Raw genomic sequence first — 16000 nt, 5'->3', positions numbered from 1 at the left:
AAGAAGACTATACCTGGACCAAATGAATCTGAAAAAGTGTCAAGGGTGAGGACAAGGAGTCAAATAAGCAAAGAAAAAGGCAAAGAAATGGTTGTTGAGGAAAGCCCGGTATCAAAGGCCAGCTTGAGTGATTTGTTGGAAGCCATTGAGTTTGAGCAGGTTGAACCGGTGCACATTGAACCAATGCACATTGACTTGACACAGTCAACACCGGAAAGCACTAAGAAATCTAGAGCTTCTAAAAGATTGAGGTTTGAGGAACCAGGTGATGAGTTTATCTTCAAACCAAGAAGACCTCTCACAAGAAAGCAAGCAAGGGAAGCTAAGAAACTGCCTAGAATAGAGGTATCTGAAGAATTACCCAGAACAGAGGAGGCAGAGGAAATCAAGCAAAAAGGCTCAAATAGAAAAGTCATTATTTCCCAAGGGGGAAATATCATAGCCATAAAGGATCAGTTGGAGGCAACAGAAATTGATATTGCTAAGGTAAACAGTGCCACTAGAGAGGTTGCAGTCAGGTATGCTAATTACCGAAAAGCTGTGTTGAAAGGAAGTAAAACCCTAGCAGGCCAAGAGGGTTCAGTGACTGATATTTACACATGGACAGTTCCAGCTCTCAAATAGGCCAAAGTCATCAAAAAGACAAACATGCATTTAAGAGCTGAAAACAAAGCCATGAGGAAGGAGGTTGCAGAATTGAAGCCACAACTAAGTAAATTAGCTGCTAAATAAGGTTGTTGATTTCAAGAGAAATGAGATTCTAAATTTTGGTTAAATTTTGTTTAGTTTCAGTATTTTGAAGGCATGTAGACCTGTTATGCATATCCATGGTCAGAAAGAATTTTGCAATCACGTGGCAGTGCATTAAAAATCTCAGGAAAAGTTGAAATTGTTTAAAACAGTTTCGCAGCGCGCTACGAAACTGCGAAACTGCTGTAGGTGTTGTTTTGAAACACAGATAAACAGTTTGATGGCAGAATCAAAAAATTGTGAAGGGAACACCTTAGTGACATAAAGGGGATCAAAGGAAGCTTCTACAGCCAGTCAACATACGCCATGTATACCTTTAACAAAAGGTGAAAAATTTTAACCTAAGTTTGGAATTTTCGGTCATAAAGCCACTTTAATCTCGGTGATTAGGGTTTGGAGGGAGCTGCATATGAAAAATTTCGGTTGGCACACCTGTCTATCAAAGAAGCTTCCAGCATGTCAGTAAGCATATCAGTAACATGGTAATACCCTATATTCTTGGGTTATTAAAGGCTTAAGGTACCAGTTGCTGCATACTCGGTGATGGGGGACCAGAACCGAAAATTTAGGGTTATTCTCAGCCAACACAGAACAGATCAAAGCTTTCGGTGCTCAACGCCAATATGGGACATTAATTGCTCATTCCATGTCATCTCAGCCCAACGAAGAAAAAGCCAGGTGTCAAAGCTGCAAGGAGGAATCAATTGATGAAGAAGACAGAGTTAGAGTTATAATTGGTTTAGGACTCTTAAACACTACAGTTAGTTTCTTATTGTATTTATGAGTTTGTTAAGAGCAAATAGGTGTCATTAGTGACAGTCATCGAGCTCCCCTCATGCTGGAGGAGGAAGCTCTAAGTAGTTAGAATGATGTTTCTATATATAGCTGGAAGATCTATGTAATCAAGGTTGGATATTTTATGAAAACAGAGTGCTATTTTGGCTTGTATATAGAACAGTTTTCAGTAATATAAGATATATGCCTTTCTTCTCAGGATTCATACCACATTTCCATGTTCAAGATGTGTTGTTGTACTTTGTCCTTCATGTTTTTTTTCAGTTGCTTAGAGGAGTAATCACTCAAAATTCACATATGTTGCTCTGACTTCCTGTACTCTTCTATGAACTGTGGTCTTATAAGAGTTATGTTTTGAACATTTAAATGTCACATGCCTTGATTTCTATGTAGAGGAAATATCATTGTTTGCTGTAGCATGTTTGACTCCATAAGCCCAATGGATGTATTTGTATGTTTGTCCAGCCAGTAAGTTCATTAAATCTACTGTACAAGAGTTAGCCCTCTTATCAACATTTAAAATCAATAATTTTTTTTGAGAGAGCCCTCTCAGGCTAGGGAGGCTAATCCTTAGTCAAAAGCTTGGTCTGAAACGGTTACACAGAGTCTAACTGATCAGCAACCCTTCAGTGCTTGATTTTGTGATAACATACATGTTGATGCGTCGTGTATTGCGCTGGGAGCAGTATTCATGCAGGAGGGCACGGGGGGCGTAGATCACCCTATCGCATTTGCAAGTCGAAGATTCTCTAAAGCCGAGAAGAACTATTCCACCACCGAGTGCGAGGGGTTGGCAATGGTGTATGCACTCCAAAAATACCGACATTATTTACTAGGAGGAAATTTCAAGATGTATACTTGTTAGGTTCCTATACCAATAGGTTTCATTTTTCATGATCAACCAGGGAAGTGCCAAATATGTTCAAATTTTCATGCTGCAAAAGTTCCATATTTTGTACACAGATAGAGAAAAATAAAAAAATGTAAAGAGGGTATGCCCTAAAAGAAAAATCAAAAGGCAAAAAGAGTAAATTGGTCAACAAAAAGAAAAGAAAATGAACCCCAAACCAAAATACCAGGAAAGTGGCCAGTCAAAATGCCACTTCTATCTCGTTGAGAGTTCACAATGTGCAGATACTGCTGCTTATCACACTTGATGGATGGCCCAACAGTTCAATCTGGACCACTCCATATTTAAATTTGCTGTTGTAGAATAGAGAATGAACATCTGTCCAAACAGTTCAAGCTTGGCAGATGAGTAGATAGGCAGAGAAATTAAGGAGCCCAACTGCTTAATCTGGGCCCTTGGAAGAGATAAGGGTAGACTTAGATAGGAGGGCAATCAAAAGAAAGGAGGACAATTAGGGTTTTCTAGTCTAAGTGCACCCAATCAAAAGGAAGAAAAAATTGTAGGTGTATTAGGCTGGCCAGGTAGATGGAGGCTGCAGAAGCAGGTGGGTGCTCACTTTTGTCTTGTGAAGAAAGATTCACATCATCAGTGACATAAGTATTAAGGCAGTTGTTGGACTGCAGGACAATGGAAGCATGACTAATTTCCCTTTCATTCCCCACAAATCTTTTACTAACATCCCCTCAAAGATCTTGGGATCTACCCATGGGTCCTGTTTCACTTCATTTCATGCTAAATACTCAGTTGAATCTTGACTCCACTTAGTGGAAAGAAGCCACATTTCTTGTGTAAAAATCATTACTCCATACTCCTTTCATCTTCCTATTTCCAAGTCTTCAATCCACATACTTAGCATCCACCCATACAGTTTCATTCCATAAAGTTGTATTAACATGTAACCCTATTATATAGCTCCCTTAATTATTCCCCTATCCCTATGGTACAAAAAACTATATTAAAAACCCCAAAAAATGTAAATATCCCCACCCTTTGGCACTATAGCCATATAACCCTAGATTGAGGAATACTATGTCCATTTGGGACTTGTATTAACCCTTCTGCATCCAAAATACTCGGGATTAATCTAAAATTTGGTTAAATTAATAACCATAGTCCATCCCCCACACATAAACCTAGCCTCAATACCCTCCGCGCTTGTATATTTTGGGATTGATTTAATATTCGATTAAACCAATAACCACGCCCGCGCAAACATAAAACCCACAATCCAAAGTTTTAAACCCCCCGTGACATATTATAATATTAAATACGGGCGGGTCCCCGCGCCGTATCGTACCCACAACTATGCATCCCGTCAACCCTCCGATCCGCCCTCCCAGATCCGACGGCCCTCGCCGATATCGGAGCGACCCCGCTGTACGAGGGTTAGCTCCCGATAGAAGGCGGTTTTGCTGCCGTACGTGGGGACGCGTGGCCCATTTTGATTGCATCGGGCCCACGCTGACACATACCGCCCCCGTACCAAAGGCGGTCCGATACCAAACCGCTTACCGCCTGTCCTCTCTGCCGCCCACGTCAGCTCTGCGTCGGCTTTTGCGTCATCACTCCCGCTGCTGTACAGTCCGCCGTGGCTGCCCTGTCACCAATCCACGTCAGGCGCCACGTTACCCGCAGTACCTTGCTACAATACCATGTGACGTCATGCTGACGTCACCACAAAAAAGCCCCAAAGGCCCGCAAAAACACAAATTTTTGTTAAAAACCAATGAAAGTGATGTTTTTATTTGTTTTTGCGCGACCAATTGCAAAAGTTCATGCATGAGTTTTTACGTTCAGTCCACCATTTACGTCCCAATCGACTGCCCACGCGTGTTCAACCTGCCACCCTGACCTCCTCGGCTCTACCTGCAACTCCATTTCACCGCAAGGTCGCAAGTAAACAGGTATTTATTTGACTGTTGCCCCTAAACCCTGTTTTCTCAAATTGCTCTGTTAAAAATGACCTCTGAAAGAACTGAATGTGATTGAAGTGAGCTTTAATCTCTAAACCTCCCAGTTTCGATTCACCACTCAACACTGCTTCCAAAGAAAACCTGTTTACCCTATAGCCCTCTGCAAAATTGCCATTGAGGTTCGAAATCCAGCTCCACTTCGCCCGCAGAACCACTAAAGACTATCTGCAAAACCCCTGCTATCTCCATTCCTTGCAAGCTTACTTGTTGCAGAGCCCTGCATACTCTTTATTTCCCTTAAATTCTACTCAGCAGGAACTTCTTTGCACAGAACTCAAATCTCCTTGCCAAAAAACCACTGTCAGGACTCTGTTTTCCTGTTGAAGCCTACACCAAATCCAATTATAATCCCAGTAAAATCATGGAGGTCCCAGTAGCCTTAAATATTTCCCCCTTAAATGCACCACATAAGAACTTAGAGTGGCTGCCCCTTGCTGACAGGGATTTGCAAATGAAGGAAACAGTTGAACTGAGCAACAAATATCACATTGAAACTTTTTGTGAGATAAGGAAAAGATACAGAAGCAATACTGATGACCTTGGTATCTGGGAGTCCAACATGCCTGTCTACTATCTCCCACAAGTAAATGTATTCCCTGATCTCATCCATCAATGTTGTGAAAATTATGAGCTCACTCAAAGAGTAGTTTTGGCTCCATCTTGGACTGTCTTGTTTCACATCACCCCTCAATCCATAAATGAGATGCTAAACTTTAAGCCAACAAAGCCTCTGGCTCCTCTCTCCATGAAACTTTTGCTTGACCAAGGTGCCAAACTGCCCAGCTCAGAGATCACAAGAATTGCCCAGTTGTTCATGGAACCAGATTGTCAGCCCTGGCAACCTCCTCCTTATCTACATGTTTGGTTCAAAGAAACAGGGAGACTGCGGGTAGACATGATCTCCTGCATCCTAGGATTCAAAACCAGTGATTTTGTTGATGACACAATCTTAGTGATGCTGTCCATGTTTGCTCCAGGACAGCCCCCTGCTGTCCAATATGATTATGCTACCTTCATAGCTGATAATATCCATGAGCAATTCATGAACCTGGAGAGAGAAAGAGTGTTCAAATATACCCCATACATATATCATTTACTGCTGTACTATCAACCTGATAGTTTCCCAGTTTTCCTCAAAAAGTTGGATGCTAAGGGGGAGCAAAGGTCTGTAATATTTTGGTCATCAGTCTGCCACCATGTTTATTACTCTCCTTATACTTATTGCGAGTTTATTGACCTATTTATACATCCAACTTCTTCCTTACTGGTGAGCACTCCTCTTCCCAGACTCACTGATGAGATGCAAAAGATTCTATAGCTTTACAAAAGCTACAACATTGGTGACTGGTATTTTTACCAAAACCACACAGTAATCAGGATTTATGGCTGTGAATTAGCCCCCTACAAACTACGAAAATATGTCCCTATGAGACTCTTTTCCATGGAATACTTCCAGCAATTTGGTAATTCAAATATGATTCATTTCTATGGAAAAAGCAAAAAGGCACAGCTCAAGATAAGACATCAATTGGGCCCATTTATTTTCAATAAGAGAGAAGAAGCCTGGGAAGAGGTAGATAAGATTTTGAAAGACTTTCTGTTGCTAAAACAAAGCTTTTATTGGGCACCTTATGACCCCAATCACTTCATAGCCTTTAGAAGGATCAAACACAAGCTTGCAGGATATGTACACTGCAATATCCCTGAAATTGAACAATATGCTAATCAACAAGAATGGGTAGAGGGCACACTAATTGAAGAGCTTACTGAAGAAGAGATAACAGAAAAAGCAATCAAAGACCTTGAAAAATCAGTTGACCTGGAATCTTTTGGACAGGTGTTTTTTACATCGCCTCAACACCTGGGAGCGGGTACATCTTCTGCCACAACTTCACAACAACCGACCCAGGGGAGTGCTCCACCTATAGGGACATCTAAAGGTAAAGAGGTGCATCATTCAGAGCAGCAGGTGCATCATTCTGAGTAGCAAGAGATAATGGCAGACCGGCTGGTTTCTACAGATGAAAAAATTCAAGGGCAAGACCCTTCTACTCAAGCAAAGGCATCTGAAATCCTAGTATTACAAACTCCTCTCAATGAGGAAAGGGCCAAGAAAAGGGATAGACAAGAAGAGACACCTCCAGGGACATCTACAGATCAGCAAGGAGAAAAGAGACAAAGATTGAATCCTTATTCAGAGGAAGAAATACTAGAGGGGCCAACTGGACAACAAGTTCCCCCGGGCATGGAGACATCAGCCAACTCCTTCCAGCTAGAGCAAGAAAGACAACAAGGGGTGGAGGTCACATCCACCAGGCAACAAAGCAGACAGGGCTCTGATATTAAAAAAACATTCACTGATATTAAGGCTAGAAATGAGCCAGTAAGGTTCCAGCTTTACAACTAACTACTAAGAATGGCTCCCACTAATCAGCAAAGGCTAATGGAAGCCTACGACATTCAAGAAGGCAAAATGACCCTCAGTCATTTCAGACCTACAACGCAGCAACCACAATCAGCTACTGACTATATTAGAACCAATCTGGAAGTTCTCTCCAGGGATATCCATCCGATGGACCAGATTGAATTACACAAGCAGACCGGCGAAATGGTATATTCTACCTTGGCCGACAAAACATTGTTGGCCCATAGATTACAAAATTCATTGCATAATACTGCTGCCCAACTAGAATTGGAGAAAGCTTCATCACAGGCCAAGGACAATAGAATCAAGTCCTTGGAGGAGATTATTATAGAGTTGGGACATGATCCCCAGGATCCGAAGGGCATTCAGGCCTTGATCAAAAAGAAAGAGGAAGACATAGCAGCCCTCAAAAGACAACTCAGGCTGCCAGCTACACTACATCCCCAAACCACAGAGGTAGCACAACAAAAAGAGGAGCAGGATGTGGTAACTTTGCTTATGAGCTTGCACAAAAGATTGATAGAAACAAAGAGTGCCTTGGAGGCATCATTGCGAGGAAGACAGGGAGAGTTGGCCTCACAGCCAATTCAAACAACTCAGATTCTTATAGCTACTCCTCTTACGACCACCACAATCGTCCCTCCCACTAGTCCAACATCAGAAGCAGGTACCTCAAGCTCAGCACCGGTTTCAACAACAACTACAGCAGCAGCAGAGCAAGAGGCCAGTTTGGGTATGGAAAATATGATGAAAGAAATACAGGCCCTGGAAGTACAGATGGCAGAAATGAAAGAGGTCAAAGAAAAGCTGGCCAAAATTGAGGAAAGGTATGACAAATCAAAGATGGATGTAGCCGAGAAGACAAGGGAAGTCAAAGCCCTAGAGAAAAGAATAAAGGAGCTGGAAAAGGAGCTCACTCTTGATAAGACCCTAGCTGAAGTCAAGAAATTTTTGTGGGCCAAGATTGGCCAATCCATTACTGACCAATGGCAATCAATTCAGACCATACATGAGCAAATGGAATTGATAGGCATAGCTCAATTTGAAAATCAAAAGGCTAGAGCATCTTTGGGAAATATGCCTGAGCAAGCAAACAGAATGATTCACTTCCTGAACACTCATACCAAAGAGGAGTTAGCAGCAATAGGTATCAGGAATAGGACAGATACCATCTTACTAGTGAAAAGGGTGCTGACTCTTAGGAATTTTGTGCAAACTCTGGAAAGGAAATGCCAAGAAGAGATAACAGAAAAAGCAATCAAAGAGCTTGAAAAATCAGTTGACCTGGAATCTTTTGGACAGGTGTTTTTTACATCGCCTCAACACCTGGGAGCGGGTACATCTTCTGCCACAACTTCACAACAACCGACCCAGGGGAGTGCTCCACCTACAGGGACATCTAAAGGTAAAGAGGTGCAGCATTCAAAGCAGCAGGTGCATCATTCTGAGCAGCAAGAGACAATGGCAGACCGGCCGATTTCTACAGATGAACAAAGTCAAGGGCAAGACCCTCCTACTCAAGCAAAGGCAACTGAAATCCTAGTATTACAAACTCCTCTCAATGAGGAAAGGGCCAAGAAAAGGGATAGACAAGAAGAGACACCTCTAGGGACATCTACAGATCAGCAAGGAGAAAAGAGACAAAGATTGAATCCTTATTCAGAGGAAGAAATACCAGAGGGGCCAACTGGACAACAAGTGCCCCCGGGCATGGAGACATCAGCTAGCTCCTACCAGCCAGAGCAAGAAAGACAACAAGGGGTGGAGGTCACATCCACCAGGCAACAAAGCAGACAGGGCTCTGATATTAAAAAAGCATTCACTGATATTAAGGCTAGAAATGAGCCAGTAAGGTTCCAGCTTTACAACCAACTGCTAAGAATGGCTCCCACTAATCAGCAAATGCTAATGGTAGCCTACGACATTCAAGAAGGCAAAATGACCCTCAGTCATTTCAAACCTACAACGCAGCAACCACAATCAGCTGCTGACTATATTAGAACCAATCTGGAAGTTCTCTCTAGGGATATCCATCCGATGGACCAGATTGAATTACACAAGCAGACCGGCGAAATGGTATATTCTACCTTGGCCGACAAAACATTGTTGGCCCATAGATTACAAAATTCATTGCATAATACTGCTGCCCAACTAGAATTGGAGAAAGCCTCATCACAGGCCAAGGACAATAGAATCAAGTCTTTGCAGGAGATTATTATAGAGTTGGGACATGATCCCCAGGATCCGAAGGGCATTTAGGCCTTGATCAAAAAGAAAGAGGAAGACATAGCAGCCCTCAAAAGACAACTCAGGCTGCTAGCTACACTACATCCCCAAACCACAGAGGTAGCACAACAAAAAGAGGAGTTGGATGTGGTAACTTTGCTTATGAGCTTGCACAAAAGATTGATAGAAACAGAGAGTGCCTTGGAGGCATCATTGCGAGGAAGACAGGGAGAGTTGGCCTCGCAGCCAATTCAAACAACTCAGATTCTTACAGCTACTCCTCTTACGGCCACCACAACAGTCCCTCCCACTGGTCCAACATCATAAGCATGTACCTCAAGCTCAGCACCGGTTTCAACAACAACTACAGCAGCAGCAGAGCAAGAGGCCAGTTTGGGTATGGAAAATATGATGAAAGAAATACAGGCCCTGGAAGTACAGATGGCAGAAATGAAAGAGGTCAAATAAAAGCTGGCCAAAATTGAGGAAAGGTATGACAAATCAAAGATGGATGTAGCCGAGAAGACAAGGGAAGTCAAAGCCCTAGAGAAAAGAATAAAGGAGTTGGAAAAGGAGCTCACTCTTGATAAGACCCTAGCTGAAGTCAAGAAAGTTTTGTGGGCCAAGATTGGCCAATCCATTACTGACCAATGGCAATCAATTCAGACCATACATGAGCAAATGGAATTGATAGGCATAGCTCAATTTGAAAATCAAAAGGCTAGAGCATCTTTGGGAAATATGCCTGAGCAAGCAAACATAATGATTCACTTGCTGAAAACTCATACCAAAGAGGAGTTAGCAGCAATAGGTATCAGGAATAGGATAGATACCATCTTACTAGTGAAAGGGGTGCTGACTCTTAGGAATTTTGTGCAAACTCTGGAAAGGAAATGCCAAGAAATGCAGGCAGAGGTAAATGACTTCAGAATAAAGTTTACAGCATTACAGAGCATAGGGCTACCTAGTTTAGTAACTAGCGCTGGGAAATTACTGTCACATGAGCATTATGCCAACAGAGTAAATAACTATGCTTCCAATCAAATTACAGCTTCCGTAAGCACCTCAGAAGAAACAGGACCTCCCTTTGGACAAAGCCTTTATGACAAGCTGGAAAATCTGTTTTATATTGAACATGAGATAAACCATCTCTTTGAAGTCCAGCCAAACTTTTATAGATACACTGAAGCTGATGAAACACTGATAAAGATACAAAGACATCAGTTGCCTACAGAGGATTGGTGGAAAGGAATGATGGAGACATTGCTCAGGTGATTTTGTTGATTAATTCTTTTTGATCAGCTACAAGTCAGCACATACAGATAGCACGATCCACCTGTCAAAGGGAAGAAAAAGCAGCGCAAGGCAGAAATGGAATGGTCACTACAGCTCATTGAATACAAAGGAAGCAATCACCGATGATGAAGACCAAGACAGAAACAAACGGCGTACCAGCATCAAGACAGCAAACCCAGAATGAATGCGCAGCAAGCAGCCGACTCACACAACCCAGAAAAGTCAACATATCTCTGACTAATTGGACATCTAGCACATTTATATTTATTACAACATTTATTCCCTCATTTACTGCTTCTTAAGAGTTGGTAAAGGAAGTTATGAGTTCAAGACTTATCTTCATGATATTTTGTATCTCCCTTTTTGTATAAATACCTCCCCATAATATGTATTTGGGGTTGGTGATTTGCTCTCTAAGCTACACTGTAATTTCTGAGACTCTCTAATACAAATGGCTGTTGAAGTTCATGGTTTCTGTGCTGTCTGAATCTGCAAATGATGTTCTAGGACCTGCTACAGAATTCCTATGTCATTCAATGGAACAATAAGTTATTCTAAACTTCGTTTTATGTTTTATGTGTTTGCAATTTCCATGTATGTTTCATAATCTTGGTAACAGAGAAGGAACAATAGCCCAGGATTTGCTTAAATGCACCCTCTGTTCAATCCCTGCTATTAAATATGTTTTCTTCAGGATTGGTCATGAATATGAATTCTTAACTGCTTATGTTCGCACTAATTCATTCATTTTGAATATTGTTTAGGAATTCTTAATTGCTCCTGGATAATATTCATACACTTTCACTTTCCCTCTGCCAGCATAATGAGAAACTCTTGATTGCTTCTCATTCCCTGACTTCATTCCATCAAATTCCAGACTTGAAAATTGTTCCTAGACTACCTATCTGGCTCTGTAGCATTCCCATTTACCTAAGAAACGCTTTCAGCAGTACACCCTCATTGACTCCATTGCCCAATGGTATAGACTGTTCTGGACTTTGCATCACAGTTCTGCCTGAAATCACCATCCAACCAACTCAAAACAAAACTATGTGCATCATAACTAGCCTAAAATACTTCAAAACAAAGCTAAATTACAAAGAGAGAGCCTTCTCTGGTTGCAGGTAGGCTAGGACCTGCAGCTAAAATATTGGTTAGTGGTTACCTCGGCCGTATTCCCTCCAGGAGGCAGGGAACAACCTGAGTGATAACATCATTCGCGACTCCACTGGGGACCCTCTGAATGGTTATTTGCAACTGCTGTCTATTTTCTAAAGCTACAGATGGAGCCTGAAGTCAGCCAGGTAGCCTTTGAAACTGTCTTTGCTCTACATTTACAGGAGTAAATAAAAGCTGCTTCAGTTAATCTCCAGTATAGTTTTAGGCTATAAACAATTGTTCCAAAGATTTGATTAGTTTCCCTACTTTAACAGGTTCAAAGAAAATCCTAAAGCCTCCCATATTTCAAAGAAACTTTTGTAGAAAATTGTGAAAAAACTGTGATCTTAAAATATTACCTGAAAAATACCAAAAACAAATCTAGAAGTTGGCTCCAAAGAAGAAAACTCGTTACACCAGGTCAAATCCTGACCGAAATCCTCCAACTGTTTTTGAAAATCCAAACTTGATCTGATTCAGACCCTGAAACAGTTCAGCAGAGCTATATCCCAACTCCTGCTAAAGCCTCAGTCCGTCCTCACATTTCTGCTGCTTCTCCTAGTTCTTCATCCACGTCCCAAAGTGCCTTCTCCACACCTCCATCCACTGCACATATTTCCATTGCTGTCCCTGTTGTTCCAGCTGTCCCATTTCTTCCAGTTGTCCCATTTATCCCTATAAACATGGCAAACCATTATGCTCCTTTACAGTTACCTAGAAATCTAGGGGCTATGCCTCAGGATTATCAGAGTAAAATTACATATTTCGATGGTACTGGCTCCTATACAGCCCAACAACACACAAAGAAAATGCAAGATTATTTCGAAAATTATGAAATTGATGATGATGATGTAAGAATGAATATTTTTTTCCAAAGTCTAACTGGTGATGTAAGGACTTGGTTTAGAGCACTTGCTCCAAATTCTATAGCTAATCCAGATGCCCTCTACCAATCCTTTCTAAACAGATGGGAAAAGAAGAAATACCCTTTACACATCTTGACAGAATATGACAATTTGAAAAGAGGCCCACAAGAAGCTGTCCAAGACTATTGTGCTAGGTTCAACAATGTGTATAACGCTATTCCTCAAAACCTCAGACCCCCACCTGATTTATCCTTGATCAAATTTCCTGATGGATTTGACCCTGATATGGCATATCAGTTGAGAGAAAGAGCCCCTCCAAGCTTAGCAGACATGCAGAATATAGCTGTTAGTGTGGAGGCAAACCTCATTGCTAAACGAAATCGGGCGAGAGCTGAAAGAAGAACAACCTTCAAAGAAGAGCCTTCAGCATTTGAACAAAAACTTGATGCAATAATCAAAGGTATGGAAGACTTGGGGATAGGGTGGAAACCATTGAAAGGAAATCATCATGGGAAGGTCAACCAAGTAACACTGCTAGAAATCCAAACTTTAGAAAAAATCAAAATCCAAATGTTGGGAGGGCTGGTCCTGATCAGAACATCAGACCTCCATTTCAAGAGAACTATGCCGAAGCCTCAACGTCTAGTGAACCAACTGAGGACACCCAAATCAATCTAATGGGATTGAATAGTGAGCAACAAATTTTCTTAACCCAAGAAGACCAAGAAGCTCATAATGTCAATCAATTTCAAACCAAGTCCGGAGAGTCATTTGATTTCAGGGAAGGCTATGACGTAGCAGTCTATGAGGTTCATAAACAGTACAAACTAAGAAGTAGAACCATAGATGTGCCTGAACCTACCAAGCTGAAGGATACCAAGCAGCCAAAGAAAGCAAAAGATAAAGTTGTCCTGACAGAACCTTCTGATAAAACAGACTCAGGCCCAAAGGAAGTCACTGTGGAAGACATATCAGATGTACACCCCTCTAAAAATCAGCCATTCACATTCTCTCCCTCAAAAAAAAATTCAAACAGCACTCCTGAAAATAATTTCAAAACAAATTTACCTCAAAACAGCATTCATGATCAAAAGAAGGTCAATGAAAACTCAGCCGAAAAGGAAAAGTTTGTTGTCCACAATACAAAAATTTAGATAGAGAAACCTTTTAACTTAGAAATAGAAATAGGCAAGCTGAAAATAGCTATTTCCCTCTCTGAATTGGCTAAACATGAGGTATACAGACAGAAAATCAATAGGTCACTACTAATACCAGAGAATAGGGATGCAGTCAATGTTCTTGATGATCAACCAGAACCGATTTTCGGTCCTGAAGTCAATGGTAAATCCGTAGATGGAGGAGTTCCTCCATTCTACATGAGCTTAAACATTCATGACAAAGTGCTGCATAATGCAATGTTTGATTCGGGAGCTTCCCACAACCTAATGCCTAAATCTGTGATGGAAAGACTGGACCTGGATATAACAAGGCCCTACAAAGACTTGTTCTCATTTGATTCCAGCCAGGTCAGGTGTCTAGGTCTAATCAAATATATTTGTGTATCCTTAGTCCAATACCCAGCCAAGACAATCTTGATGGATGTGGTGGTAGCTGATATTCCACCTAAGTACAGTATGCTTTTATCTAGATCTTGGGGTGCAAAACTCCAAGGATCTTTGCAACTAGACATGTCCTATGCCACTATTTCAATCTTTGGACAGCTAAAGAGATTATACCGAGAAACATTAATGAAATATGTGGTTAGCAGTCAGGAAAAACCTCAAAACTTCCCCATCTATTCTATGCATTCCGATATGGATTCATTCATTTTATACAATGCTAGCATGTGTCCCAAAACTGATGTCAAATTACTAGTAGCAGCACAAACAAAAAGTATGAATGAACAATCTGCTGCTCAAGATCAGAAAACTGTTGATATGATTGATGTAACAAAGGGAAATAATACATCATTTGACATTCAAGAGCCAAATCTGCCCACTGAACAGCCTCCTAAAACTCTTAAGGCTAGGCATAACCAAGAGATCTTGTGGTACTTAGAGTTTGATGGATCAGTAAACAAGTTAGGAGCAGGGGCAGGGGTTTGGATACACAACATGAAAAATGACCATGCTGAAGGTCATGCATATAGGTTAAATTTCAGATGCACAAACAATATGACCGAGTATGAAGCCCTTTTATTAGGACTCAAACTGATCAGAGGTCTGGGGGCAACGAAGGTTTCCATTCTAGGGGATTCAGATTTGATCATACAGCAGATGAAAGGAAATTTTGTTACAAATGATGTTAGGTTGAGAGCTTACAGAGGGGCAGCCATTGAAATACTTAACACCTTCTCAGAATCTCAACTCACCAAAATCCCTAGAAAGCACAATTTACATGCACATAGCCTGGCAACTTTTTCCAGCACTTGCAAGCTACCATTTGAACCCAATCACCATTTCACTGCTGAAATCAAACACAGACCTGCTGTCCCAGATAATGTAAAAAATTGCTAGGTCTTTGAAAATGATACACAAATAAATAATTTCCTGACTCTCAAGGAGGAATTCTCAGGTATGAACATTGATACAAGCACCATGGATGATCATCAACAAACAAAAAAAATTGAGCAAAGTATATCAGCTAAAACAGCAAATCTGATTTTGCATCCAACTACTTTTGATGACAAAAATTTACAAGAGCTGAAGCAAACAGATCTTGATGAAATAGCTGAGGCAGAAGATGAAGTAATTGAACTGAAAGATAATTTTCTGCCCACGGGTTTAACTCCTTTGGAGGATTTATTCAATTCAAATGATATTTCAAGGAAGCCAAAAATGCAACCCCTCAATGCAGAAATTGAGGACTGCAACATTGGAACCATAGAAAATCCCAAAATGGTAAAACTATCCAAGGCATTACCTGCTGATCAGAAATTGAAATACATTGAGTTATTCAAAGAGTTCCAAGATGTCTTTGCCTGGAGTTATGAGGACCTCAAGTCCTATGATACTTCGGGCATCCAACACACTATACCTTTGAAAGAGAATCAAAAACCTTTTAAAAAAAAGCTTAGAAGAGTGAATCTTGTCCTCCTTCCCTTGATTGAAAAGGAAGTTAAACGAATGTATGAAGCAGGAATCATTGCACCTATCAGGTTCTCAGAATGGATTTCAATCTAGTGCCTACTAGGAAGAAAACCGGAGAGATAAGACTGTGTGTTGACTTGAGAAATTTCAACAAAGTCTCTCTCAAAGACCATTACCCCTTACCAAAAATGGACCATATCCTACAAAGGGTAGTGGGAGCCTCTAGGATCTCATTGTTAGATGGATTCTCAGGATTCAATCAGATTTTAGTACATCCGGATGATCAAGACAAAACTGCCTTCACAACACCTTGGGGAACCTTCAAATATGTGAAAATGCCTTTTGGACTCAAAAGTGCAGGGGCCACATTTCAAAGCGCAATGGATATAGCCTTTGCCAAAGAGATCCATGATTTCTTAGTCATATACCTTGATGATCTCACTGCCTTTTCAAAATCAGACCAAGAACATTTAGAACATCTCAGACAAGTGTTCATAATTTGCAGAAAATAT

This window comes from Pinus tabuliformis, chromosome 1_1 (genome assembly GCF_031772625.1).
Source record: "Pinus tabuliformis cultivar Carrire ecotype Pingquan chromosome 1_1, CPIR1, whole genome shotgun sequence".
Lineage (NCBI taxonomy): Eukaryota > Viridiplantae > Streptophyta > Pinopsida > Pinales > Pinaceae > Pinus > Pinus tabuliformis.
The sequence above is the reverse complement of the archived record's forward strand: the minus strand, read 5'-3'. Positions refer to the sequence as shown.